We start from the raw sequence: 26,743 nt of genomic DNA on the forward strand, positions 1-26,743 counted from the left end.
GGGAGCAATGCAACCACAAAACCTAGAGTGCCAAGTGGTTTTCATTGCCAGCACAACCTGTTACTAAACCTCTCACAAGAAGATGAACCTCTTATTCCATGCAGACAGCGCGATCATTCAGCAGCAGCCTGATGCACAACATGCTACACAGAACAATAGTATGTGTAATACAGACTTGAGATGGGTTCCTTTTTATGTCTTTGTGTTACCTGCAAATCTGTGTAATGAAAGGCCATGGATGTGGAGAGAGAAACCAACAAAGAAAGCATTAGTCGCCGCTGGGAGCAGCTTTCGTATATTCCGCATCGTATTTGTCTGAAGATAAAAATAGCACAAGTGTTTTTCCATGTATTTGCTGTTTTTCATCACCCAGACGCAGGGAAATCTGCATATAAACAAGTTTAGAAGCCCCTGCTCCTCTATTTGATTTCATTCATATGCAGAAGATGATGCATACAGTGTGTATGTGTTGGTGTAGAAGCGTCTGAATTGATGCCTTTCTGTGAGGATGCCTTTGTGGTTTACTGATGCCGTAATTCACAGCAACATCTCTCATGCTGGCTTTGCACAATTAAAGCAAAAAATGTTCTTAAAGATGTTTCCTGGGATCTTAGTGTCGTCTCCGAGAAGTACTTTATTAGTAAAGGCTTTCTTCCATTTCACTCTAATCCGGTTCCATTACGATCTTGAAATGACATTCCTCAGGTTGTAAGGGTTTGTCGCAAATTTGCTCAGTGCACCAGAGAGGCAATCAGAGAGAAAAGAGATCTGGTGCTACAAAACGAGAAGGCCTTATATTAGAAATCAGACAGTTGAGGAGGTAATTTGCTGAAGGTTTGCTTGTTTGCAAATGTATAAATTCACATCTTAAGGCATTAAAGACACTTTGATGTATGTATACTTATATTGGGTAATCTGTCTTATTACCATCTTATATTTTGATATGTAACAAGATGTTAAAACTAATTCCAGGAGGTGAAGATTTTGTGTATGCGTTTGAAGGATGAAATAATGTTTTCGCTGGGAAATGTTGTGATAAGGATTAAAGGAACAGCTATTTGAAGATGAGGAGGCGGCTGTGAACACAGACGAGAGCGAAGGGTTGTCCCCAGAGGTATTCACGCTACCCGAATGCATGTGCCAACCAATGAATCATTAGTGACAAAGTAATCAGGCCTCCCATTCATATGTTGCTGGGAGTATTTAGCAACCTGACAAGCCCCCTGCCTGCCAGCTGCCCATTTAGAGAAGTGGTGAATACTGTTGTTGGTGTCGCGGCGAAGTGTGATTCATTTTTAAATACATTCAAAATCCCTCTAATTAGGTCCACTTCGCTATGCCTTGGATCCTTTCACCAGACTCTCCAGAGTACTCTGTTGGTATCTGACATGTACAGCTAAACTCATTCACACACCCTCTATTTCATAATCAAAGGAGTCTGCATTTATCCCGCATCCAATATTTATGTGCTCTTGAAAGGGTTTGGTTAAATCCAGGGAGAGAGATGAAAAAGTTCCCACTTTTCGAAAGCTGATTTCACCTTTTAGGTCGTACTGCATCATGTTGTGTCTGTTCTTGATCTGTTCGCCTAACGTTTACCTGACATGCAGGTTCAATGAATCCCTAATGAAAGCCTTCAACAAAATAGTATGGTAGCATTTAATTAAAAAAGTTTTGCATGCTAATTTAAACTATTATCTAGAGAGATATGGGCACAGTGTTGCCATAATCCAATCATTTTTAAATCAAATCTTTAGCACTGATGCATATCATATTAGTATGAGTCAACCATGAGTATAATTCGTCAACTATATTTTTTAAGTTTCTGCGTTTATGGATTCCGAACAAGTTTCTGCTTATCTACCAAGTCCAGTTAGGACACTGATCTCCAGCACTGCTTGTAGCCAGTTATTTGTGTTGTGCCCAAAACATACAGACAGGGATGGAAGAGGAAGTTGGAAAGAACATAAACATTGTGTCTTACTTATGATCAATACACTTCTGCAGACTATCTAAGGTACTTTATGGTCTGCCAGATTTTGAGAAGTATGCCATACAGCCTTCTTCCTTCTCGTTCTATCGTCTTCATGTCCTCTTTACTGTGGAGAAGGGGGCACTCTTGGCCGGAGAGAAAACTGATGCAATTGTTGCCGTTGGCAGGACAGAGCTCAAGCTGCAATGCCACGAAAACCATTTCACAAAAAACGCTTTCCGCAGTCTAGGAATTGGTCACAGTCACTTTAGAACTGAGATGATTTTATGTTTAAACATTCTTATGCTCAGACTTCCCCCCCCCCCCCCCGGGCTACTGTGCAGCGGGTGTCGGGTAGTATTCAGAAGTTTTTAAAAAAGAGGAAAAAGTTTTAGCAAAGTAAAAATGGGAACGGCATGTCTAATTGTCAAGTGGCGTAACGGCTGACGCTCAGGAGTCCAAGCAGAGGGAGAGGAGAGGAGTGAAGAGAATTTAAAAAAGAACCCCCAATAACACGATGCTACAACCTAGAATAAAAAACAGCTTATCCAAAGGTAGGAAAAGAGGAATGAGAGAAAGTAAAAGATGTAAGACGAAGAAATGTTCCAGTTTGCCAGATAAATTCTGGAGCCATTTGAAAAACCTATTTAGCTTCTGCCTGCTAGAGTTGAGAGAAGCAAGGAAAAGAGGAGAAGTGAGTCTTATTTCATGGGCCTCTTTCTCCTTCCAGCAGGGAGCTACAACATCGCTGCTGCCTTAAGCCTCTGGTGCAAGGCTGACACTCATCCACTCTCAGCCGGTTCCACTGACTGTCACAGCAGCTGCCAATCAACCGCTATCTACCTGAAGCCTGAGGGCTGCAGGAGCAGAGGATGGAGAGAGATGATGATGATGAAGGGCTGAGGCGAGGTGGAGGAGAGGAAGAGAAGCAAAAGGAAAAGAAAAAGTCAGATGAGGTCGGGCATTCTCTGCAGCCTAGGTAAAGGCTGTATTTGGGATTCAGCATTTCCATATATGCAACGGAGAGAGCAGGGAGACAGGGCACCGAAAAAGGGAATCTCAGGGATACCTTTCATGTCGGCCTCCTTTGATCTCCTCCCGGCTTTTGGCAGCAAGGGTGGAGTAGAAAAGGAGACGGAGAGGAAGCAGCTGAGGAGGGGATGAGGAGCTGTTTTGACAACCTCTCCCGTCTCTTTCTGTCTCATACAATCCCCCTCCACCTCCAGAACCTCTGATCCGTCAGGAAGCCCGGGCATTAGGATTGGCACCCGTACAAACAGCCGTCCCAGGCGTACAGCGAGAAACGTTCGAAAGACACAAGACAACAGAGGATATTAGCAGTCACGGGGCAATGCTGGCAGTGCCACCAGAGATGTATACTACCTGCCCCGCGATGCTCTGACGCTAATCCATATCTGCCAAAACAGCTTTTTCACAGCCGATTGGAAGGGACGGCTGACATGAGTCAACCCACGGGAAAACCTGTCCGCTCAATCCACACCTTTAATTAAAAAGAGGACATCCAAAGGCACGCAAGGCTACGTCCTGCTTTGAATATTTATGGCCGCACAAAAGTTATCCCTTTGAGGCAAGATTTTAATGTTCATTCAAAATCACGCCTTTTTTCTTCTCCCTTTCAATCCCAAAACAAAAATTCAAAAAAGGAAGAAGGAAGAAGGAATGAATAATACTTTGAAGTTGTGTTAAGTAAAGCACTGCCTTGGGTAACTTTGGTATACAGTCTCTGCTAGAACACACACATACCCTTACACACACACAAACAACATATGTTTCACCTCCCATCCCTATCATTTATCATCATTGTATTGCAAGGGCACCAGAGGCGCACAGTTATTACAGGTACAGTAGTGTACTGAAAAAGCCAGAGACTCCATGAACTCTAAACTTGTTGAGTAATAGCCATGAACTACCATCCCTCATCCTCACACCACCCATCTGTCCATCCATCCATTCATCCCCCCCTTCGACACTCACCATATATCAGTCATGGAACCTTTAAGCATCCGTCAAAGAGAGAGATTTGATCGCTTTGCAAACAGATCCACAGTACAGCCTTGATATGATATATTCTTCACTGTAATGACAGTGCATTATCTTTTCATTTCTCTCTAATAGAATGTGACCTTTACTTGTAACTCTGTTATGACCTTAGGCAACATCACAATGGAGAGAACTTCCCCCTAGAGTTATCACAGAGCTTTTAATATTTCATCCCTTCCTCCCGTCCATTATTTCTCACACACTCCGAGTCGAGCAAAGCAACAAAGTGCTTAGTCCTGTATTTTTCCTGCTCATTAAGACCATCAAATATTCAGAGAATAGGTCTTGAGCACTCTGGCCTGCCATCACTAGCGTTCCAAATAACCCTCACATGGCACCCCCGCAGCGCCTCAGAAACATATGCATATTTCAGGTGCTGTCACATGGGGTTGATGCAAGGGAAGAGCGCCCTGAAGGCTTGTGAATGCAAGACCTGGGATGATAACACACACTGCAAAGCAAATGGAATGCGTAAAGATGCTGCGACACATGGAACACATCCTCCCGTTTATAACAGTGACGGTGTGCTAGGGCAGTGGGGGTAGTTTATACGCCGTAGAGCAGGAAGATGACAAGCTTAAAGAAATATAATCCCCAAACAAGCAAACGCAAGTCCTGAGATTGGTTTACGCTGCTGTTCTCGCTAGAATATTAAATCATAATTTCTTTCAATTTTTAGAAGCAAAGCAGCTCACAAGGTAGATTTACTGCTGAAAGAAGAGCAAAAAACAAGGTGGAAGAGGTGTTAAAAAAGAATGGGCGAAGAGACAGTGAGAAAATATACAGAGCAAGCAAAGTTAAACCAGGTTAGAGACTCATCCTTTCAAATCCACTCGGCCAAGTTCTCGTCCCTGCCTTTGAAGTTTTCCTCCTGTGTTGGGGAAATTAATTCACACACATTGGGGCGCCCTGTGTGAGAGCTACCTACGCAGTGCTGACAGAAGGGGAAAAATCCTACTACGCCCGCGCAACGTTCTGCCTTGTATATTAATACCTTCTAACCCGTGGTCATATATTCGTGGTCAATTCATCTCTATTCAGCCCTGGGAAATAAATAACACTTTCTAAGGGCACATAAAAGACCGTGGCTGTCTGCAACTTTAGAGTGAAAAGAGAGGGGGAGAGGACGGAGCAGGAGAGGGGGAAATGATGACATATTCATGAGAGCAATTAGGGTGGGTGTCCATAACAAAGCAAGAAACATGATGAGCATCTTATGACCTCGATGGGCTAAATTAGTATCAATCACCTGACACTAATTAACACCGCACAGACACGTCAAATAATGCTGACCTAATCTTGTTCCATCAACACGTCTACATTTTAATCAGTAATCATCATAATTAACCTATTCCATTAAAGCGCTGCAGAAATGTTTTCATTTCATTTCAGTTGTTCTACTTTGAACCCCAACTCACAATAATGTTGGTCAAATATGCTTCAGTTGTTTTGCTTTTGCGTTGCTTTTGGAGGATGTTGTTCTTTGAGGTTGAATGCATAGAGGCACGGGCTGTATAGAAAATAGTTTGTGTAGTATAGTCATTTGTTTACGATCTATTGATTTTCATGCAACGCTATATTCAGGTTGCTGATCCAATGGATGCGATGAACCTACCTGCTCCCCTAGTATTCATTCTATTCACCCCCAACCAATCTAATAATGCCATTCCTCCCTGCCCTGATTCACATGCAAAACAACAGGCAGTCAGTCTCGGGGCCGCACTCGGAAACACATACACACACAGATATGACTATGTGAGCCCACGCACCCATCCATGCACTCTTAAACTGTAGATACGCACAAAGGCACAAAAAGTCACAGTTTGTGTATTAGTATTCCTCTCCCAAAGCGATGGCATTAGAAAAACCCATATTCTAACAGTGCCTTTCAGAGGGAAATGCCCTTCAATCTTTCATTGGTTATGCACAAAGCCAGGAGAGAGTAATTAAAAACCCCACATCCAGGGACCTCGGCACAGAGAGAGAGAGGGCCGGATGAAAAAAGAGAACGCTTCAAACATTTCAGGCCTCCCTGGTGGAAAGAGATGGAGGGAATGAGGAGCAGAAAGTGGAGCGGAGCAGACAGAGAGGGAAGGCCATATCCTTGACAAGGCCATGTAAACCGCGCAGATCAAAATCAGGTATTTTATACTTTAACAAGGCAAGACATGATTATTAACCAGAAGTATTTAAGCTTGTGTTCTTAAACAAGCTGGACAAAATGACTTGAATATTATCTGTCTCATGGTGTTTGTGAAAGGATCTAGAGAAAAGCCCTCTTGTCTGTTTGTTAGAAGATGACTTTATACGTCTTTTATACATGAATATGTGTCCCCGGTGTGTGAGAATGAGAATGAGAGACCGCTCGAAAGCGCTGGAGACGCTGTAGTACATATGCCAGGCCTGTAAGTGGCGCTGTAGTCTGCCACAAAAGCAGAATCAGCCTTTGCAAAAACAGGGCTGGAAAAGAGCAAATAGAGCGAAATGAGGCTAAAATGCATGATCTGTTTGGTATTTTGAAAAAAAAACTTCCCAGACATGTTTTATATTGGTAAGGCCCTACAATATATGTTTCAAATATAGCATGATAGGTCCACTTTAAGGGAGCTGAGACATTTGTTGAAAATATGAGACCACAAAACACACCTAGAAATACTTTCATTTCCTTTTGCATGTTACAGGTATGTTACATTCCTGAAGAATCAGCATCGGAGGATTGACATGAGTCTGCCAAACAACACTCTGCACTCGTATGTCCAATTCCAGTATACAATTCAACATTTAGACAGTGTATATCAAAACACTGTGCAAATATGATACCAGGGATTAGGATATACTTTCTGGCTTTGAGGTGCAGATATTGTTGCCAAATTACAAGGTGGTGGTCTCCGTCCAGGGTGGCCTTTACCCTATCATCCGTGATAGCCCCAGGTTAGCTGCATGATAGCCCGAGGCCATGGACAACAACAGAGGCTCGATGGCTGCACAGACTACTTTAAACGCAAATAGAAGCACTTTTAACTTGTTAAGCAGACTTCAAAACAAATACTGACTGAAAGGAACACCTGATTTATAATAATGTCTTGCTGTGCATTTCAATTGTAAAACAATAATGACATTTGAGGGAACACTTTGCAACTATTTTACCCAAAAATAAAAGCTTAAAATCATGTTGATGCTTCATTAAATGGGAGTTTTTTTCATGTCTTTTGTGGTTCAGAATCAGCTTTTTCAAAGTCTGAGAAAATAGCCATGAGGTTGTCTATAACTACAGGTTTTTAAAAAATGTGGGCATCTACTTGTCAATACTTCTCTGATGTGTCAGTCAAATATATGCCTAACAATGTAACTCCAGGCACATTTCTAATAGTAAAGAAGAAATAGGTGTAATGAACTAAAATAAATCTTTGTACTTAAGAAGTGTATATACACCCAATCCAGCAGTAAATTACAAGCAGGCACAGACTGAGGTGAAAGGGGTGCAAGAACACCTGATGTCAATCAGCCAAAAAGCACAACAGCAAACCATGAGTAAGTTATCAAATTACAATGTACTGAGTCAGTCAGTCAGGCAACTCAATATACAACCAATCAGTCTATGTATTAGCTAGTACATCAGCCACTGCATTAACACTGCCAATAAAATGCTCTGCCAGACAGCCAGTAAGCCAACCAGTGTCCAAGCCATACAGTCAGCCAACAAGAAGATGGCCAAGTGGAGCTAAACACCCCACTGTTGGCACACACACACACACACACACACACACACACACACACACACACACACACACACACACACACACACACACACACACACACACACACACACACACACACACACACACACACACACACACACACACACACACACACACACACACACACACACACACACCACACACACACACACACACACACACACACACACCACACACACACACACACACACACACACACACACACACACACACACACACACACCACACACACACACACACACACACACACACACACACACACACACACACACACACACACACACACACACACACACACACACACACACACACACACACACACACACACACACACACACACACACACACACACACACACACACACACACAGCCAGGGGGACAGCACTGTCATTATCTGCCATCTGCAGGCCTGAGTGGCCTTAGCCTGTAGGGAGGGGACATGAAGAGGAGGGAAGAGAAGCAGGGAGAGAGGATGCTTGTCCTTGTGTGTATGTGTAGGTTTGGGGGGGGGCACCAACAATGTGAGAAGTGACACACTCTCACTAACACACCAAAATGCTCAAGAAGACAACAAAGCAGTAGCTTTGTGCCCAAAAAGGAACAGACATGTTTTTCTTTGTGAGAGAGAAGTGAAACCATTGTGTTAACAGTGTGCTCAAAGAGGACAACCTGCCAGACGACATACAATTACAAGTGTGTGTCGGCGTGTAAAATGTGTGGATGCTTCCAAGCACATAACTCCTTCCACAGATGTTGCTGTTAATCACGACCCTCTAACAGTTGCTATGCGTTGATATATTTACTAAAGCGGCCTATTTGAGGAGTGAGTGGTTCATCTGTGTTAAAAAAAAAGTCACGCCTCTGATCTGAGCAAGTACTGTACAAGGGCGGATTGTTAGTCTGAAATTCAACAATGTAGTTTTAGACTTTATAACAAGGACACAAGCTACTGAGATATTGAGTGTGTTTTCCTGCTGCTCCTTCCTCTCCATGCTGTTCATGTGGCTGCCATGGGTTGAAGCCAAGCACATCACTACACAGAGCTCTGCACCTATATGGCAGTCAAGTTTTGATTTTGTGTGTTGCAGTCGTTTTCATGTAGAGTAGGACTTTCTTCTGAAGTCTAAAAGAAGTCAGTTATGACAAGCTGCAGTGATAGAGGGATGGTGAGTGTCGAGTTCCTGCAGTTGGCCTTTTTTTCTACGAGTGTGTCATAGGTGACTACTTCTCAGTTTGACTCTTTCAAAGTCAGAGACAAACAGGTCGGCACACTATTTGGAAAAAATAAACAAATACTGACAGCTTCTTGCTTTTACACAAACACGTCCAGGAGAAAACATTGACAGCCTAGAATAAAATCAACTCAAATGTCAATGCTCCAAAAAAGCTGTGCACTGTGCAAGACACCCTGACAGTACAGCTGTCTCATGAATGACAACACTACTCACCATAGCTACACCCATACCTTTGACACATTACAAAGAGTAAATGGGTTTCAATGTGTTCCTCATCACAAAGGTGAAACATATGTTTTAGTTAATCATTTCTCTCTGCTCTCTACCTTGAGTTCCAACTCTCAGCTGTTCTTTCAAACTGGAGGTTGGTGTTTTAGAAAGGCAGCTTGTGCCCTCTAGTGCATGTCACACTCCAGGTACCTTGCAAGTAGATGTACTTTCTCCTGTTATACTACCATGTCTACGTTTTCTGAAAACAGATAAAGCAACAGGATGAAAAGTATGTTAAATGTTAATCAGGTTTTACGCATACAGGGCCATTTAGATTTCAGTGCAGTTTATTCCACATCCAGAGTGTGTTTCCTAGGAGATGTAACAACAATATATCAAGACAGGCCAATAGTTTATGTTGATCTGTATTTTTAGCTCCACCAGATGAGCACTCTAATAATGCCATGACCGGATAATTACTAGTAAACTCTAAGACACCCAATGAAGGAGCGCTCTAATGTTAAAACGGTCACTAACTCAAACAAATGTATCTGTACACTCGGTGTGAGAGAAGGGGCATGAGGACACAGTGCGCTCCACCCTGTGCATAATGGGAGGTTACAAGACGATGTGGGGGTGTATGTCTGGGGAGTGCTGCTGAACTCCCGTAACCTCAATTATTCAGCATTAGGCCCTGCTATTGATTTCCTGTTGGATCGACTTACTGAGTCCCGAGCATTGGGACAGTGACATGCTATAGCCTTCCCTGGGAGGGATCTTTAAGAATGGATGGATAGATGGGAGTCTGTTAGGAAGGAGAGAGAAAAGAGATACAGATCCACGGGAGAGTTGGGTGTAATTAAAGATACCCCTTATCAAGGCTGTGATAGATGAAGATGTCACAGCCTCGTGGGCTAGTTTTCCTAGTTAGGCGAGGGGACTTGTTAGTTTGGCTAGACGACCTTGGGGAGGAGGGTGACGTTAAGGGCAGAGGGTTCCCATGACTGGGGATCCTACTGAGCGAGGAACAATATTTATGTTAGAAAGGAAAGCAGAGGATGACTAATAGGGTGAGGATATGGGGTATTATTACTGATGTTCAGGTTTCGCGGGATTGGGCAATTTTCTTAAACGTCCATCAGTGCCGAGCCAACCTCATTGAAAACAAATAACATGGCTATGCCAGGCAAAGTTAGCCTCAATATGTCTCGCACTTACAAGAGCCATTAGCTGTGAACAGAAATGATAACACTGCTGAGAAAACAAGAAAACAACACTAAACATTTGAATAACTCATTTCTGTTTCAACATCTATGTCCAAATCTGGTCATACTATGTATTTTCCTATACCTGGCTGCATGGTCAGAGATAGGTCAGGTTCCAAATAAAACAGATGGCAGTCGCTGCCTTTCTGCAGTTTCTCCTTGGCCCAACCTTGAGAAGCTGTGCGGGGCAGAGCAGAGCACTGATCTGGGCAGAGCTGGTTTGGAGGTTGAAGACCGGAGGGGGCTGATCTGAGGCCTGTAGCCTGACAGAGCGCACACTAATTTGAGGAGGCGGATGTAGATATGGGGTTTTGAGGTGTTGCGGAAGGTGAGAGAATGCTGGAGTGAGGAAGATAACTGTAGACTTTATCTTGTGTTGGATTCAAGTATTTCGAATTTGCACACAACTAACTGATTTAATAATGTTACTGAATCAGGAACATTTAAAAAGTTCCCAATTTTAAAGATAGTTTGAGGTAATTTCTGTAATGTGTACAAAAGGTAAATCTGACTATTTATGTGTGTGTGTGCGTGTGTGTGTGATGAGGTGAGGTGAGGGTGGGTTAGGGGTGAACAGGGCAGGGTTGGGGTCTTGGCCGTGAGTAGTGAGCTGTTGACGATTGGGCTCCACCCCCTCATCAACACTTAATTGGCAGTGGTGATGACAAGTCCGGGCCGTAGGGCAGACCACAGCCACTGTTTACTGCCGTCTCCTCTTTACTCTGCAAATGAAAGCAGTGTGCTAACCGTCTCCAGGCACTGAGATGTCTATGTATCAGAGTGTGTACGTACAGTTTGTACACTTGTATGTGTCAGTGCTCGGAGGCCTAATTACCAACATCCTCTTTACAGTTACTGTGTTTGCTTAGTTTTCCCAACACAGGTCTTTCATAATTTATTGGTGCTTTACTGTACTTGTCAGTGAACACCACAGATTAGAAAAGCCCCATACCTACTAGATGTTGCCTCAGTAAGGTCAACACAGATACTACCTAACAAGACTTGGCACAGAGTTTAAAACTTATCAAATAGTTGTTATAGCCTGAAGGCAAAAGGTATGCTGATACACAACACATAAGTTAGGCAGAACTCGCTGCATTAAGATTATTTTTTTTTAAATCCAACAGTTCAAAGCTCGCCCAGAACGCGGAGGGTTATTCTGAACACCAAAGAGATTTTCCGACGTGAGATGATGAGGAAGATAATGACAGCTAGATGGTGAGGTAAAATAAAGACCTGCACTTCACAAGATGGCAGAGAGCTTCGTGCCGGCGCGCACAAGGTGGCTTGAATGTAAATCAGCTGCTGGATCATGCTGTCAGCCGCAGTCAGGGGTGGGGGGGAGCTCTGCACCTCTCTCCAGTCCAGTTATTTTACTGTCTGTTGTACTGTCTAACCTATATATATATATATATATATATATATATATATATATATCTGCATGTGTCTGTTTCTTCACAAAATCATCATATAAAAGATAAAATGTAAAAACGCCCTCCATCTCAGTTCTCTCCACTCATCTTCACTCTTTTTCCTTATTCAAAACTCAACCTTCACTAAAGTCCTCATTCATATCCCAGTTCACTTATCATCTCAATATCTCTTTGCACAAATCATGTATATCAATTGGCCAATCTCAAGGGGGTTGACCTTTTTTTGTAGCTTCCAGTACTGGCAAAGTTCATCATCTGAATATGGAGATATAAATCAACTTTTGGAATGAAGCTGTGTAATGTAAATGAGGAAGGAGTGTGAGGAAGTGATTAGAAGTGTGAGATGGTGTCTGTCAGCGTCATTCCTTCAGATACTTCTAACCTTGACATATGAAGTGAGGGCTATGTTAGGTTTGTGAGACCCTTGAAAAGTGAGATTCAGGAGGGTATGGGATAGGGACAAGTGGGAATTGAGCATTTGGGGCAAGTGTGAAAGTAACTTAAAAAACACATACTGTATGGAGAGCTTGACGCAGAAAGAGTGATTTTCATTCACAATCCATCCCTTCACAAGACAGAGGCAAGTGTTTCTGGCCAGTGCAAAAGCAGCCTGCCCTCTACCACCACCATGCCAACACCAGCTGGAGATGTAGCTTCCCTTCTGCTGTACACAGCTGCAAATCCCCTCATTCTCAAAAGCGCCTTTGGAAAGTAGGGCATGCGACAGGAGCCAAAATGTCAGCTCTTCTAGCAGGTGGACAGCTGATCTGCGTAGAAAAAAGGCCTTGGCAGACAGGAAACGCAGTAGTGTCTTGAGGTGCCACAAAAAGCCTCCCTAGAGCGTAATCTCCCCGCTTCAGAAGATGTGTAAGCCACAGCTTTCAAGGGAAAGAATCAGCAGATTTATCAGCAGGAAAGCAGTAGCTTCTGACACAGTGACACTTGTTAGGGGAGAGACTCCGGACACATTCTAAGTGCATGTGAATCCATACAACACTGAAGCTGCAGAGCATCACTTCCGGGAAGGAATGATTTTTGAATGATGTTAAAGGAAAGCTACAAACACTGACAAAGCCAAGGTTTGTTTTTGTTCCGTTTTTCGTGCTGGTATTTCAGACACTGAGCTCCTTGACAAGAGCACTACATTTTCTTTAGATGGATGTTTGTGGGAGTTATTGAAGAGGAACCAATATAATGTCATGTTTGGACACCATGGTCTTTGTCAAAGGTTTTAGTTCAGCTTAAGCTGTGGACTTAACGCAGGTTCATGACATCTAACAACATGCCCAAAATGTCACCTCACGCAGGGTATATGCAGGCATCCTGAAGTCGAATGTAAGACCTTTTAAGACCTTCTTTAAGACCCTTCCCATACATTTTAAGACCTCATCGTCACTTGGAGTTTTAACCGGTTACATTGGCGACACTCTTTACCTCACATTTACTATATATAGTATTGATTGTCCTCCCTCCTTATCTTCCAACCATTTGGACGCAGACTTGCATTTCCCCTTAACGATGTTGTTTAACAACCGGCGTAAACGGACCTTCGCGCGCCATCAAGCAGTGAGCGTGCGATGTCCTGTTCCGATGACGTCAAATCCAACGGGATGCCATAAATAAACTACACAGAATCACACTACACACCTATGCAATGATTACATTCAGGCAGACTGTAGAATACAACCTCTTTGGACAATTTATAGACTCATTGAAAACAAGCTACAAAATGTAATACCTTGGAAAATGCCGTTTAATACTTCTTAATACTTTTTACCTTATTAAACATTTATAGACCCTTCTCTAAATTGTCAGTTCTGGCCAAGGTTCTTGAACGCTTAGTGAGTGAACAGGTAAAGGAGTGTTTATGTAACAATGACATCCTGTCTAAACATCAGTCAGGCTTCAGAAAGCAACATAGCACCATCACTGCGACAATGAAAGTGGTAAATGATATTACGAGTATTTTAGATAATAAGCAGAGTTGTGCAGCTCTATTTATTGACCTGTCCAAAGCTTTTGATACTGTCGATCATTGCATTTTGAAGCAAAGGCTGGTCAGTATAGGCATGTCCAGCCATGCAGTGGGTGGTTTGTGAACTACCTCTCTGAAAGATCCCAATGTGTTCAGTTTGATGGGCTGTCTTCTGAGTGGTTAAACATCACTAATGGTGTACCACAAGGTTCAGTTTTAGGTCCGCTATTATTCTCTATCTATATCAATAGTTTAGGTGAAAATGTCGAAGGAGCAACCTTACATTTTTACGCGGACGATACCGTTATGTACTGTGCAGGTCCCTCGATTAACGAGGCTGTTGTTAAATTACAGGCTGTTTTTAACATTATTCAGGCTCAGCTCTCTGAGCTTAAGCTTCTTTTAAATGTGGATAAAACCAAGGTAATGCTCTTTTCTAAAGCTAAATCTAAAAATACACCAGAGACTGCTTTGGATATTGTAACTACGCAAGAAATACAACTTGAAGTGGTTACCTGTTACAAATACTTGGGTATCTGGCTTGATGACTGTCTCACTTTTAAACTTCATGTCAATAACCTGCTTAAAAAGCTGAGGGTTAGGCTAGGTTTCTTCTACAGGAACAAGTCCTGTTTCTCGCTTGAGGCCAGGAAAAGGCTAGTCACTGTGACCTTTTTACCTGTGCTGGATTATGGTGATTTGTTATATATGAATGCACCTGCCAATTACCTGAGCAAGTTAGATGCTGCGTATCACAGTGCACTGAGATTTTTGACAAATTGTAAAGCACTTACGCATCACTGTACCCTGTATACCAAGGCGGTTATGCCATCACTTACTGTACGGAGGCTCAGTCACTGGTACTTTTTCATTTACAAAGCCATGTTGGATAAACTACCATCTTATATCTGCTCCCTGATCTCTCTGCGAATTGAAAGTACTTATTGCCTGAGATCGCATGCTGTGGTTTTATTAAATGTGCCAAGTGCTAGGACTGTCTTAGGGAAGAAAGCTTTTAGATGTGCAGCTCCACTAACATGGAACAGTCTGCAAAAAGAATGGACAATTACCAAGCTAGTACCACTACATGTTTTTAAAGCTCGGTTGGATGCTACAAAATCAGATGCTGTTGGTACCTGTACTTGTGGTTAAATATGTAAATTGTAATCCCTGTACATTTTGCTGTATGATGTCCTTTTGTTGTTCTGTTGTTTATGTCTTCTTGTGGAACCTACTGCTGCAGGTCTCCCTTGAAAAAGAGATCATTGATCTCAATGGGATTTCACCTGGATAAATAAAGGTTTTGAATTTGAATTTTAATAGCCTTCATTTTCGATAAATTGATTTGTCAACTTTTAATACTTTTTAAGACCCCGCGGACACCCTGTCACGTTCATCTGGAGCAGGCTGTTTAAATTGAATTATTTCCGTGGCACTATATCTTAAGAGGTCATTTGGTGTGAAAGAGAAGATCTGCACATCTTTCTTTGACCATAAGCAGATATAAGCAGATGTGGCCAAATGTGAGCATTCTATGAGCTGTGTGACCATATTTCCAGCTCTAACTCATGTTTTATAGAAGACTTTATGAATTAATTGTGTGCCTAGGGAAGGAAGTGACTATGAAGGCCATGGGTGAATGAGCCGTGCCAAAGGCTCACTCACCCATGGCCTTCATAGTCACTTCCTTGAAGGATGAAGTTTTCCTTTCCTAAGAGTGAGCTTTGTGTGGAAGATGAGTAAAGATGCGCAACTGTCCACTGTACACGTTTTCCTGGTAAAAGTTGATAATGAATGATTTAGAGTACTGACAAAGGACATTGACTTTTATTTTGTCTTTAAAAGAAGATCAAGTAAAACACCAAAACGTGTGTGTCTTTGTGATCCATGATGTATGTGCATGTGAATGTCTTTACTCCAGGGCCACCTAATGGAAGAACATAAGCCAGAACCCCTCTAAACAAGGCATGACAGCACCCAGGCTACACCGTGCTATTTATGGGCCACATGCACCGTCCTAATTCACCTTTCTCCTGTTTGTCTCCTGTTAGCTGTCCTTCAAACCAATTAACACCTAAAAAACCATTCAGGTCTGATTCCAAACGGCTGGAGGCAATTAGAAGAAGGAAACATGGCCACTTAAGGCAGGAAGGGGATTTAAGACACTGGGCTGGGAATTGGCTACTGTTGGTTAGCCTAATGATTGGAATAGCAGACAGTGGTTGCTGATAATGGTGAGTGGAAATCGAGGGTAAGGCAAATACAGAATGATTTCCTTCCCATATTTAAACTTGGTTAAATGGTTGGGTGTTAGGAATTATGTGGATAAAGTTACACAAAAATGTATAAAAGTGGAGGTTTAGTGGTCTTGCATGCTGTTTCGTGATTTTTTTTCTTCACTTTAAGGGTCCCATGGGAACCATAAGGAAAGGCGGCACTGTACTCTGATCACCCGAGGCTCCGCCCAAACCAGATTATCGCTATGCGGGACTGGCGCCAGCGGTTTCGGTTTGGCTCAGGTTCCCAGCATTGCCCCCTTCAGCGAGGTAGTGTTAGGCGGAAGTCATTAGCACGAAACAAAGACAAACCGCTGCGGGTCTGAATCACGACCGCCGACCAAGATCTGAAAATGTGGCGTGGAAATATTTACAGTAGGCTGCGCAGCACGACTCTTTGTGGAGGGCTTTGAAGGCAAGGTGCATTTTCACATGTGCGGCAAAAGTCTTTACCTCAAACGCATTCCAAGCTTTCGGGCCTTTTTCGTGTAATTTTTCCACACATAAACACAGTTGGTTCGGATTGATCCCACGAGAGGTGATCGCTTCGCCCTAGAAAATACAGGTCTTATAAACGCCACATGAACATGTCTTAAAGAAACTTTGCTACAAGTCAAGTGAAGTTTAATATTTTAAAAATATATTGAGAAAATCCAATAACGCAAATCAGAACAGGGCTTAGTCCCCTATCCCTAAACCATTGGTTCATAAGAATAGTTTCATTTCAATTAAAGTTTCTAGCTTGGTTCTTATGTCAAAAGTCTCCTAGATGCTTATAGGATATGATATGATGGTCAGATAGTATATAACATCAATATGTACAGCGCATAGAATTGCATGATAAATGTCAGTATTCTCATTTTTCTTTTTCTAGATGGTAACATGAGACATGTGACAGCACCCATGTCACTGGGCCAGCCTTCCCATTTCCCTTGTGGGCTGTAAATTATTTATTCCAACCAGAGGCCCATATATACAGATTAACTATATGATGGACTAATGAGGGCTATTGATCAAATAATTGATTGCTTTATGCATGGCCTAACTGACTGCACACTCATCCATTTGGGCAGCTCATTACTTAATATACATTATTCAGAGCTAACCACTAACCAGTGGAGACTCCAGTATCATCTGAGGAGTGAATGTCAACAAGAATATAATAGCAGAGTCAGGGTCACATTAAAGCCTCAATGGCTCTTTCAGTGCACTGAATAATAAACACACTGCTGACGAGTGGTGCGGTAATAGCAAAAATACCATCATAAGGTTTGCTGACCAAGAAAAGTCTTATTTGCCCTACCCTGTATTCGAACTATGACCTTCTGTAATTTCTCTTATTCCCTAGACCACTTGTATTTCTATGCTGTTTATCCACTTGCTTTACCCATCTCATACTATGTTGGCCTTTTAACCCAATGAAGATTGACATATCCAGGAATACAAACCTTTAGTCTACAGAACTCTGCCTTTCAAGTAAGTGAACACAGAATGTCTGGCTTGCATCCTAGAGAAGCATAGAATAATGTGCTCTTTGAGTTTTTCCCACAGATCGTGAGGTGAACCACAACACAACCGTCTCCCTGTATCCTTGTATGGTAACAGAACCCAAGAAAAATCCCTCCAGAGAGTGCTTAACAAGAGGTGAATTACTAAACGCCCACACACTGACTCCGACCTGTACTGGCTTTCTGGCTCAACTAGTAAGGCTTGGGTTGCAACCCAGCTGGCTGACCCACAATTATAACTTTTGTGCTCACTAAGCATCCTTCCTGTGAGTGATGGTTCAAGAAACACTGGCAATAAACTGGGAATATTGCTCTTTTAGTGTAAATCTTTGATTACATCAGACAACAAAGCCATCTACTGTATAACTGAATAAAAAGCCAGGGTTAAAAGCCTGTTTTCCTATCCTTTTTCTATTTCTATTTTCTGTGTTGATATCAGACATGCTTTCATTCCAGTGTAAACCGTGTGCACTGACCATTTGACAGAAATGACAGGAGTGGGATGCCCTCCTGCTTTCCTGTTCAACAGCACTTTGAGGTCTCTCTTTTTCTAAGAACCATAGCTAGACAGGATGAAGAGGGAGGATGAGTAGGAGGGAGAAAAAGAGCAGGAGAAAACTGAAAATGCAACTATGATGACATACTGTGAAGAATAGAGGAGTCTCCAGAGTATTCTGAAGCATCCAAATCGACTTCCTAGAAAAGCAACAACAGTTGCGCCCACTTTATGTGGAATGGGTCAACAGGGGCTAACTAACCAGGGTCGTCTTTGGGTCAACGCAGTGTGGGCAGTGCCTTATTCTTCCATTAAGCTAACTTGACTTTAGTTCTGTCTCACACCATGACTCACTGTACAGTAGCTGACGGCCTTTTTGTTGTCTGTACAATATGTCTTTGCAGAGAGTTCCAGTGTAAAGCAATAGCATGAGAGTGATGCTACAACATTGGGAAGAAAATGTTGTTTGCATTGCATGTAGGCAGATTAGGAACCATGCAAAACTCAAAGCTATATTTGCTAATAAACTGGGGAATTGTGTAAAGTGGTGCAAACAATGCTCTACTGTCAGGCTACCATGTATGCAGACAAACAGACACATGAAAACACAAATAGTGTAGAAATTAAATAAATTGAAGTGATCCGGACTCTCAGCGATTTGAGCATTTTTGAGTTTAGGGATGATTTAACTCTTTAGATCTCCATATTTTGTCTCCTTATCAGTGCATACATGTTGTGAGTGGTTCATTCTGAGTGAACTTCTCTGTTTTTGTATCCCCAGAGTGGACCACCCCTCAGCCGCTGGCCAACTGGATCTCCTGCATCTGGGGACAACCTCACATTTCTGGGGTCATGGGAATGTGTTTGCTTGTCCTTTGGTTAAATCCACTGGGATGAGCTAAACTTCCATGTTTATTGGCAATTTCAACAATTTCAACAATTTCTTACAACATCAGGAGGATACGTCCCCAGCTGACACAGAAAGCGACGCAGGTTCTGGTCCAGGCTCTCGTCATCTCACGCCTAGACTACTGCAACTCCCTCCTGGCTGGTCTACCTGCATGTGCCATCCGACCTCTGCAGCTCATCCAGAATGCAGCGGCTCGTCTGGTCTTCAACCTTCCTACATTTTCCCACACCACTCCGCTCCTCCGCTCCCTTCACTGGCTTCCGGTAACTGCTAGAATCCACTTCAAGACACTGGTACATGCTTACCATGCTGCGAATGGATCTGGCCCTTCCTACATCCAGGACATGGTTAAACTGTACACCCCAGCGCGTGCACTACGCTCTGCATCAGCCAAACGACTCGCTGCACCCTCACTGCGAGGGGGACCCAAGTTCCCATCAGCAAAAACACGTGGGTTTGCTGTCCTGGCTCCAAGATGGTGGAATGAGCTCCCCATTGACATCAGGACAGCAGATAGCTTGCACATCTTCCGGCGCAGACTGAAAACTAGTCTCTTTCGACTCCACTTCGAGCGATAGAATTATTAACAAAGCACTTATATAGTAATAAAGGACTGGCTTACCTAAAGCCAGTTGAGTAGCACTTGAAATGTTTGACTCTATGAAACCTGATGTACTTATATGATTCTGTTTTCTTCAAGGTTGTGTCTTCCTGGTCGAATGTACTTATTGTAAGTCGCTTTGGATAAAAGCGTCAGCTAAATGCAATGTAATGTAATGTAAAGATATGAAGAATGCATTACACAATGCATTTAACAGTACTAATTGGGCTCATATAAAAATGTGGTCTTTGATCATATAGAAAAGTTGTCCAACAAAAGGGCAGCACAAGAATAGCCAGAGCGAGTTCCTCCTGTCTCTTCCCCGTGGATTTAGGTTGAATTGTAGTTTACTGCCAGTCCCTTAACATTTCAGGCGACAGACATGGAAACAGACACACAGGACACTCACGACAAGCACCTGGAACCATTTCCCTGTACCAGCGTCCTTTATGAGCCAAGTTATCCACAGCCCTCCAGAGTCAGCTTGCACGCCAGGTCAGGGTTTGTCACTAATAGGGCTCTGTGAGTGCCAGGGTACCAGAGCTGTGAATCCCCCAGAGAGGCATCAGTCTGAAGGGCCCAAGCCTCTAATTGGGGGAGCCCATGTACATAAATGACAGATTATGACCTATAAATGAGAATTTATGTGACCATTAGACGTGCCGGGTGATCCCGGTAGAGATGGAGAAGGCGCTCATTAGCTATGCATTCAGAATGCCTGGCTTTGCCTAATTAGCCTGATGATATGCAGGCAACAGACATGTTCTTGTTTTCCACCCTGAAACCTTTCAGGCTTGTTATTTTGGTGCTCCTTCAGGCGCCATTAGAAGGTGATCTGAATTGTTTGTGTTTTAACTGCATTTATGTGTGAGAAGAGCAAAAACAAGGCATTAAGTGCAGCGAGGAATCCATGCAAGGTGAGAAAACCGTTGCCAGTCATTATGGTGTGATAGCAAGCCACCTCCAAAACTTCACGAGAAAAGCTTCCCTTGTCACCCTGAGAGTGGATGAAGAGAATATTTACCCTATACTAAATAAGCTTTGATTAGATATATCCTAGGGGGATGGGATATTTCTAGAAAAAATCTAAAAATCAATGCACTTGTCCAAGGTTCTATCGTTAAACGGTAATATGTGGGAGATTGATCGGTGTGATTAGGGATTTGACGGCAGACTCAAATATTTGCAGATGAAGTGGCAGTATTAGTGCTGTAATATTGAGTGGTGGTAGAGGTGGTGGAGGGAAGGGGCTGTCATGGGAGGAGGAGATGAGGACAGCCTGGACAATGAGGGTGATAAAGGCAGAGTGATGGGGGAGTCAATGTGATTGTTTATTACGTGTTTATCAAACCAAACAATTAATGGTCATTAAAGTATATACAGTAAATTGGTAATTGTATACTAGAGTGCTTGCCATTTCATCATAAATAATGTATGATGAATTCATTAATAAATGTTTGATTTAATGAATGACTGCTTTGGTCATATAGTAAAGTACATGGTGATGTTTGAGCGAGTGTGAAAAAGAGGGGGGAGAGAGAAGACAGAGTGTTTGATAACCCCTCTCTTTGCTCCCCACCTGCATCTCTTCATCTCTACTGCTTCTGCCTGTTTTCATCAAACAAAGCATCACACACTTTACACGATTAGGTGATAGACAAAAGGTGCAGCAAACAGTCTTTTGAAAAACTATGTTGTAGGGGAAAAAAGCTTCCATGTCCTATTTAACTTTCTGTTTGAACTTTGACGTTGCTTCCTTTGTGGCATGCCAAGTGATCAAAAGTGTGACAATGCATTTTCGGTAAAATAACTCTCAAAGCACCAAAAGAGACACTCGTCTACATCAAGCAAGCTGCAATCTTGAACCCTAACATGCTGGTCAAACATCAGTGATCATCGATATATGGGCAAGGTTCACTAATGGATGGGCACAATAAAAGAAAGCTCTGAGTACCACAGTGGCAATTTAATTTCAATACACACCAAAGGAGTGTTTGAATGGCAGTTTTAAATTTAATCCAGCATACAGGAGCAAGGCAACAGTTCTATTACCCTGTGTACAGGGGGCATTTATTCCTCTCCACTGCCCTTTCTTTGTCTCTGCCTCCTCGTGTTTCTGTCTTTCTTCAGCTAACAATGCCAGAGTGTTATTTCTCTTTGAGGAGGCTGCTTGAGTTCCCATCGGGCGCGAGGGTGGCGGGGTGGAGATGGAGCTGTGGCCGTGTGAGACAGCGATATTGGGCTGGGCGAGCCTATTAGCACACTTCACAGCTGGTCCTCTCTGTCACACACACACACAATGGTCTTCAAGAGACCCATTGAAGGCTGCTAGTTTGAAGAAGAAGAGGGAAAGAAAGATGGCGCTGTCCTCTGAGCTCCCATTAAAAGCGTCTTAAAAGCTGCCAGAGAGGCTGGATGAGGGGTGAGAGACGGCATCCATCAATTAGAGGAAAATGAGATGGAATTAGAGGGCTGGAGAACGAGACAGTGTGTATACTAGGAAATAGCAAAGTGAACCTAAGCTGTGTAACCCCAAACTGGCCATTCCTAATGAAATGGAAGGGGCCAAATACACTGAACAAAAATATAAACGCAACACTTTTGTTTTTGCTCCCATTTTTCATGAGATGAACTCAAAGATCTAAAACATTTTCTATATACACAAAATAACCATTTCTCTCAAATATTGTTCACAAATCTGAAAAAATCTGTGATAGTGAGCACTTCTCCTTTGCCGAGATAATCCATCCCACCTCACAGGTGTGGCATATCAAGATGCTGATTAGCATGATTATTGCACAGGTGTGCCTTAGGCTGGCCACAATAAAAGGCCACTCTGAAACGTGCATTTTTGCTTTATTGGGGGGGTCCGAAAACCAGTCAGTATCTGGTGTGAGGGGTAGGGTTAGGGTTAGGGTTAATAAAGCAAAAATGCACGTTTCAGAGTGGCTTCACAAGAATGATCACAAGAACGGTGAGCAAAAATCCCAGAACCACACGGGGGGACCTAGTCAATGACCTGCAGAGAGCTGGGACCAAAGTAACAAAGGCACAAAAGCAAATTACATAAAAAATGAATTTATGTTTAAGTGATGTATAGAGCATATGCCATCATCATGGTTAAATTGAAAAAAAACATTTGCTGGGAGTTCATCACAAGGCTTTGTAGTGCCAGATGAAACCCACCAGACTTGTATTTGGACAGTGTTGTGTGGGCAGTGGTGTTAATGATCTGATATTACTTGATTGTGATGCCTCTCAGCCCACCAAGCTGCTGCAAAATGTGATACAGCTGCTAATGTGGCCATTAACTGCTGGCCAACAGCAGCATCTCCAACAGCTTGTGTGAAGTCCAGCATACAAACGGAAAAAAGTTGGAAGAAAGCCTGATGTGTTAAATAGATAGACATTCCTAATGAATAAAAACATAGCTAAAAACAATCATGTTAAAACGTCCTGCATGTCTGGATTATTAACTCAGACATTTAACTTGCGCATTTTACTTCTAGCAGTTTGGCTTTAAATCATAAATCACTGTGTTGTGAACCAACATGTTGAATATGATTTTTTTTTAAGAAGATCAGGTTATTATCAGAGCAATTATTACAGAAATACAATTTTTTGATTAAACAATAAACCAACACCAAGATAATACAGTTGATCAATAAATACTGTAAACACAGCTGTGAACCAACTTCTTCTGAACACATTGTCTCCCGTAAAACATTATTAAAATAAGAGCCATTTTTGATACTTGTTCTGATATTTGCAAAATCCACTGTGTTTAAGACTGAAACAATAATTTACTTTCACTATTTGAATCTTGCTACCTGAAACCAAACTCAGTATCTTGGCATATCACATTATTTTAGCACAACATTTGGATTAATGCCATATGTATATGGTGTGTGTGAGTATTTCACTCACCAGTCTTTATTGTATGTATTGAGTGTGTGTGTGCTACTTAGCATATGTACATAGTGTACAGCAAACATCTGTATGCATGTACATGGCTGTGTATTTGCTCAACACACATGATGCATGAATGCAATTATGCATAGACTGTATATGAATATCATACATATATGTATGAATATGTATGTGGCACCTGTCACCTGCCGCTCATCTTAGCCTTTTTAACACACTACTCCCCCCCGCCCCCTCCCTCTACATCGATTGCGGCCTCTCCCCTCGTCACCCCTCTGGGATCTCTGTCTTCATGGAATCCTATTAGACAAGCCCTGCTTCCATCTGGATCTAGCACTGACAGCCCATTCATCAACCCTGTTGTCTCACGCCAAGCACACAGGAGCACACACAGGGCCCTTCATTGTGGAAACGGGACAAACAAACATCCTATAATAATCACACAGGCAGTGCCATGAAGAAGGGATGAAATGATATATCCACAACAAGAGCCAGAGAGGATGCAAGGAGAAGATGGTGAAGAAAAGAGAATAATTTGATCAAGGGGATGGAGTGTGTGTTGCCTGCCCTCTCTATGTTCATGGCCATCGGGCTCATGGTTTGAACATTCTGATGAAAGAGTCTTCTGAGAGAAAGGAGCATGAAATAACTTACCTGGTGGATCAGAGACACACACACAGCAGGCAGCAGCAGCAGCAGCAGCAGCAGCAGCAGCAGCAAGGCACCGGGAAGAAAGACAAAGAGAGAAAGTAGAGTTAATATCAATACACAACCCATGTGAGGTTTGAGTTTGACAGGCAAATAAAAATCAAGGTTATGTGTGAAAAGGATTCATTGAACGGCGGGGAAGAGGTAAATAAAAAGGTGGATAAACTCAACAACCCAAACTAATCCAATCACACTATCAGACTAAACCAACTGTATTTTGTTCCCTCTTTGGATACACTCCATGTGGTGTTACATAGCTGTAAACCATGTGTGTGTTTGTGTGAGCCAAGAAAGTTTGATTAAGTTTACCCTATAATGTATCCCAGGATGCACCGTGTGTATGGACCAAGCCTAGACATACTGCATCACAAATCAATTTTCAATCTTGACTGACTCTTGATCTTCAATATTTCATACAAGGGAGAGCAGAACAGAGCACAACCAGGAGTATTTATCTCTCACACACACACACACGCACAAATCATCAGAAATACTATTGGTAGCAAAGCCATGAGAGGCTGATGGAGTGGTTGTCTTGGAAACAGAGACTGGCACGGGTTATTATGAAGGAAGAAAAGAAGGGTGAGTGGAGGGTGAAGGCCACGAATGCAAAGTGTGTGTGTGTGTGTGTGTGTGTGTGTGTGTGTGTGTGTGTGTGTGTGTGTGTGTGTGTGTGTGTGTGTGTGTGTGTGTGTGTGTGTGTGTGTGTGTGTGTGTGTGTGTGTGTGTTTAAACGGACTGATAAAGAGAGACATTGCTAAATAAAGTGGAATTGTAACAATGACAGATGGTAACAGAAAAACAGCTGCCATGAACCCCTCGGTTTACTCTCACGCCCTTTTTTCCTCCATCTGTACGGCCTTCGGTGGAGATTGTTGTTGTTGACCTCCTTCTTCCCTCTTTCCCCAAGCCTACCCCACTTTTACAAAAAGGAGAAAACAACAGCAATGTTTGCGAGAGAGGAAAGAAGAGGAGCACAAGAGGGGAGAAAACGCTTTGGTATTGAATTAAGAATACAGAGGAGATCCAGAGTAAGAGACTTGAATGAGTGAAAGATAGCCGATGAGATGTCCTGTACACTACTGAGGATATCGGTTAACAAAGAGAATATGTATCGCGTAAAAAAAAATAGAAAAAAAAGTAATGCATAATTTGTTAAAAATCATGCATTAGTCATTCAAAGAAAGGAAATCAGCAAAATCACTTCAATAGTGTCAAACTGGTACTTTTAAATAATTATTATAGCAGTATTGTTGCATTGATTAAAGATGATTTATGCTGTGTTTATGTCAATGTGAACTTCTACACTTTGAATTGTTTGGAGAGTGTTTTTGAATAAATTGCCACATGATAGATTCAATTAATATCTCTCTGCAATAAAGATAATTGTGTGAGAATAATTTGTTTCATGAGTATATTCCATGCTCTACCGAAGACCTGCATTTGAACCTGATCTTAAAAGCAACCACAGTTAAAAGAGTTTGTGCAGCACCTCACTGCAGAGAACAGCCTCTTCCTCTCTGTTTACTTAATAAGCATATCTGAAGATGTTCAACTGGCAGTAAATATGTAAAAAATATATTAAAATATAAAGTAGAAAAAAATACATGGCAAATTGGAAATTATGTTAATTTCGATGTGTCTCGAGGCATTATTGGTGTGTTTGCATGAGGGCAAGCTGCGCGACAGATAAGGTTCCGGAAAAGAGGGTTTTCCTCGGCTCTCTAAACCCCTCAAGACACACAGAGAGATGGAAGGAGGGGAGGGGGGGGCGGCATAAAGACAGTGTTATTGTGTGATTGTTTACTTTCAACTGCCTTTCTTTAGTCAGCCAAGAAATTAAACTTTCATGTATTCGTTTTCAGTCACATTGGTGAAAGTACAGATCCCTGCATCCTAAATAAAGTTTTCTAATTGGGTGCAGCCCTTCCTTGGATATAAACATAATAGTTCAACAGTGGCAGACAGTAAGAAAGAGTGCATATAAACAACAACTTTCAGCCTGCTGATAATTCAATTTAAATATCCTTTTTGCAGGGGGTAGCATGCCAACACACAAACACACACCCACCCACTTGTGCGTGCCCTTATGACAGCATGGATGATTTGATAGGGAAGCCTACAGAAGGACATGTGATCACTGTGAAATGGGACGAATGGGGTTCTGTGGGATATTGGTTTAGCATCCGTTACGGAGAAAGAGGAACATTCATTGGTCCTGTTTCACACCTGGATCTTTGGGGAGGACACCTTGCTCTACAATACTTTGACTTGGTGAGACTGTTGTTTTTAGCAGAGAATGACAAAATGACACAAATCAACTGCATGTCCGGATTCGGTCTGCAATCACAGTGAGCAATCAGTGGAGAGGCGCATTAAAGCCCTGTGGGGAGCAATCTGGGCCATTT

General features: G+C 42.4%; 1 protein-coding gene across 4 annotated transcripts in view; it reads right to left on the bottom strand.

Moving 5' to 3' along the window:
- pard3aa (par-3 family cell polarity regulator alpha, a) overlaps positions 1–26,743 on the bottom strand; it is a 318,714-nt gene that overhangs the window by 220,205 nt on the left and 71,766 nt on the right. The gene's annotated exons all lie outside the window — the stretch shown is intronic.

Source organism: Gymnodraco acuticeps, unplaced genomic scaffold, assembly GCF_902827175.1.
Source record: "Gymnodraco acuticeps unplaced genomic scaffold, fGymAcu1.1, whole genome shotgun sequence".
In the NCBI taxonomy this organism is placed as follows: Eukaryota; Metazoa; Chordata; class Actinopteri; order Perciformes; family Bathydraconidae; genus Gymnodraco; species Gymnodraco acuticeps.